Source organism: Gossypium hirsutum, chromosome D10 (genome assembly GCF_007990345.1).
Source record: "Gossypium hirsutum isolate 1008001.06 chromosome D10, Gossypium_hirsutum_v2.1, whole genome shotgun sequence".
In the NCBI taxonomy this organism is placed as follows: Eukaryota; Viridiplantae; Streptophyta; class Magnoliopsida; order Malvales; family Malvaceae; genus Gossypium; species Gossypium hirsutum.
In genome coordinates this window covers 53,121,457-53,125,799 of record NC_053446.1, presented here as the reverse complement: position 1 = coordinate 53,125,799, position 4,343 = coordinate 53,121,457, and the positions used below count along the sequence as shown (strand labels likewise).

The following is a 4,343-nucleotide window of genomic DNA, read 5'->3' as shown; positions in this document are numbered from 1 at the left end:
CTCATCTAAGCTAAGCTTGAGACCACGATGTTTGAACAAGATTTTCTTAAAAGTAGGGTAATGTTCTGTATTTGGGTGAGCTCTGAACTTAATAAGTAAACTAAGTGTTACTTCAAATGGTGAAATATTGTGTGCCCCACTGATACTCTTGACATGATAAGTGGGCGTGTAACCAATAGTGGACTATGGTAGGAAACTACCTTAGAAAGGAATAAATAATTAGGAAAAAGAAGCTTAGTAAGGTATTAAGGAAATTTGGATTATAGGGTCATCGCCAATAAGGCATGAGGAGCCAAGTGTGATTAGTTAAGGTACCGGCTACGCTCTAACGTAATGACTATGGACAAATGATGGATTAAGGCCTAAGGGTATGTTATGTAAATATATGTACTCATTTCTTTACAATTGTTAAACATTTATCTAGTGGATTGTAAGGACTGGGATGCATGTCAAATATCCATAGGGACAAAGGTAAAATATCAAGGTAACCTGGGTAAGAAATGAGAAACTTTTCTCTCACTTCTTCAAGAAGTGATCTCTGTTTATAAAAGGGGAGAAACAAACAGAATTCCTCTCATCCTTCAAGATGAGTTGAAGATATGGATCTAGGCTCTAAGAGGTCACTCAAAAAGACAAGTCTAGAACTCTGGTTTTCTACTAGTGAGCCCCCTCCCAACAAGGTATGTTTCATAACTTTGTTTGCTAAGGAAATGCAAATCTATGAGTATACTTGAAGAAATAAGGCTTAGTGATATACTTAAGTTAAATTAAAGGTAAAAGGTTATACGAATGAGTTCTAATAAAGTGTCACTGCTTGATGAGGCGAGGAAGCCGTAGCATCTAGTTGAATGAAAGATCTGGAACTCAAGCTATTGTTGTCACAAGAAAGAATTAGGTTTGAATTTTGACAGCCTTCTAGGTTATGAGGTGAGTCTCTAAGCTGAATTTTGTAAATGTATTATGTATGTTAGAACCTTCTGTGGAAATAAAATAAATATGCATGATATGATGATTCTGTAAGAAATGTATGTTTGATGAACGTGCATGAATGATTTGTATAGAAAACGGATATGATCTCTAAGGTTAATAGTTAATGTGTCTGAATGAGTAAATTGTGTATATGTGTGTATTGAAAACTGATAAGTGCTAAAAGTAACATATTTTAACTTCATTCTTAATGCTTTTTTGGGTGATTATTCAATGTTAAGTGTGAATTTTATGCTTCTAATCCTTTAAATTCATGTTTTGATACTTAATAGAGCATTTGAGAGTAAAATGAGAGAAAAACGAACGAAAATTGAAAAATCAAAGCAAGCTACAGGAGCCACAAGGGCTGAACCTTTCCACATTGCTTATCCACACGGCCGTATGAGCCACACGACAGTGTGCGCCACACAGGCTGCCACTCGGCGATGTGGTAAGTCGTGTCAATTTCGTGAATTTGCACCTTAAACTATAGGGAATCACGATTTTTAGGTTTTTCGGGCATTCTAAGATGTATATATGAAAAACATAAGAAGATAAGAGAGAGCCATCATAGAATATTTAAGAAAACAACTCGAAAAACATCTTTGAAGTCGATTCTGAAGCAGATCTCCATCAGGATTAAAGATTCCCAATTGATTTTTCTTAGAAGATTATCATGAGTTTCTTTATTTCGTTTGGTTATTCTGTAACTTTGATGTTTCTATTTTCAAGCATGAACTAATTTTCTAAATTTCTAGAGGAGATGAACACTATGATGGATTCTATCGGTTGGTTTTTATTTTACATAATACATACTTAGGTCTTGTTCTCAATTCCGTGTGCTTCATTCTTGATTTAATATTTCTAGATTATTGATCATTTTTTATGTGCTTAAATCTGAGGAGAAATAGACCCTGTTTAAGAGTAGATATTTCATAGTTGAGTAGAGTTGCATGTAATCCAAGAAATAGGACTACATAAATATACCAGATTAGAGTCAAATCTAATAGGAGAATCGTAGATCTAGTTAATGCGATACTAGGGGTTTTAATTAGAAAGAAATCTCAATTAATCAACCTAGAGTCAATTGCTCTTACTCTCGAAAGAGATATTAACATAATTTAATGATTTCTACGGATCAAGATACTAAGTAAATAAATTGTGTAATTTAAATTGATAGTGACAGATGAAGTCTAGGTGAATTCTTTCCTAGGTATTGTTTTTCTTCTTGGTTGTTAATCAGTTATTTTCCTGTTTTGTTATTTGTCATGTCCGTTCGTTAGTTTATTTAGTTAATTTTATTTTTTAATCAATCACTTGAATTATTTGGCTAAATAATATAAAAAAGTAATTACTAGTACCTTTAGTCTTCGTGGGAACGATATCTTCTCACCGTAGCTATACTATTAATTGATAGGTGCACTTTCCTCAGTCAAATTTTTAGTTGGTTCATGACATGTCAAGTTTTTGGCGCCGTTGTCGGGGACTAGAATATTAGGAAAATTAAATTCTATTAATTTAGTCATTTTTTTAAATTTTAATATTTTTATTTTTAATTTAATTTTTTTTATTTTGTGTGATTTATACATGTTCTTTTAGTTTATGACTAGAGGCAACTCGTTGGAATCATTAGTGTTTGATAGTGAGATTAAAAGGACTGCTCGCGAAAATCAGAAAGAAGTTAGAGAAGTAAGACAATATCAACAAATTTTAATAGATGATCGCAAAATGATATTATTGCGGAGATGGAAGATAATCAAAATAATCAATAACCTCCTGCACATCCTGCTCTTCAGACTATGTATGGTTATGCTAAGCCTACTCTGATTGGGGTTGAATCGAGTATTCTTAGACCGACAGTTGCTGCAAATAATTTTAAGATCAAGCTGAACTCAATTCAAATAGTGCAGCAATATGCTCAGTTTGATGGGTTGCAAGATAAAGATCCGAATGCTCAATTGGCTAACTTTCTAGAGATTTGTGACACATTTAAGATTAATGGCGTTACTGATGATGCCATACGCTTATGATTGTTTCCATTCTCTTTGAAGAGCAATGTAAAACAGTGGTTGAATTCACTTCCATGGGGTTCTGTCATGACTTGGGCTCAAATTACTAAGAAATTTTTATCAAAATATTTTTCACCAGCCAAAATAGCAAAGTTGAGGAATGACATCTCTTCTTTTGCCCAAATGGAGCTTGAGACACTATATGATGCATGTGAGAGATTTAAAGATCTTCTGAGAAGGTGCCCTCATCATGGGTTACCTTTGTGGGTTACAAGTTCAAACATTTTACAATGGTTTGAATCCCTCGACTAGGCAGATAATTGATGCAACAACTGACAAAACATTGAATAATAAGACACTTGAGGAAGCCCAAGAACTTATTGAGGAGATGACATTGAATAACTATCAGTGGCAAGTCATGAGAACAAAGCCAATCAAGACAACCTGTAACACCCCTAAACCGTATCCATCACTAAAACAGGGTTTAGGAGCATTACCAGAGTTTATAGATCATATTCAGATATTTCATGTTATTTTACAATCGTATCAAAAATTAATTATAATTTAACCATATTGTCCCTTCTATGGGCCCTCGAGACTCAAATCATACATTAGAAACGAGTCGGGACTGAATTGGGAACTCAGAGAATTTTTCACAAAATTTAAAATTTTTTCCTAGGTTAAAGGGTCACAAGCCCATGTGGTCAAGCCGTGTGGCTCACATGGACAAGTGACATGCCCATGTCTCAGGCCGTGTGGCATATGAGGTAGGGCATAAGCTCGTGTCCCTAACCCGTGTAACTCTCTGACTTGCAACTTAATTAAATCCAGGGGTCACACGGCCAAGTCACACGCCTGTGTGCCAGGCCATGTGATCAATTTCAAGTACTCTGTTTTGAAATTTTAAGCTGCATGGGACACACGGCTAGAATACACGCCCATGTGCTAGGCCGTGTGGTCGTGTGTCAAACACGACTGAGAAGCACACCCATGTCTCTGCCCGTGTGGACAAAATAAGGCTATATCCAAGCCTTATTCCTCACCCAATTTCACCTTTCACCTACATAAACACTTAAACATGTTCACCAACCAAATCAAGACTTTTAAATTAAGCCAAAACTAAGTCTTATGCATGACAATTCATCGCAAGCATTCATGTATTTAATCTTACCAAATTAACCAATTTCACATATCCAACACATTAAAGCCATATTTATATATATACATGCATTTCAAAATATACCAAGTTCAAGCCATTTCAATTGCTAGTTACAACCAACATTTAGGTGCCAACAATGACCAAATAGCCTATACATGCCATTATACCAAAGTTAAATTATTATTTATACCAAAATGAGAGCGGTTGAT

General features: G+C 34.9%; 1 non-coding gene across 1 annotated transcript; it reads right to left on the bottom strand.

Annotated features, from left to right (window-relative positions):
• Positions 1 to 3,125: 3,125 nt before the first annotated feature.
• On the bottom strand, positions 3,126 to 3,232 carry LOC121222773 (small nucleolar RNA R71). Its single transcript, XR_005920144.1, has one exon. It is a non-coding gene; the product is annotated as a small nucleolar RNA R71 (small nucleolar RNA).
• Between the last annotated feature and the right edge of the window lie 1,111 nt (positions 3,233 to 4,343).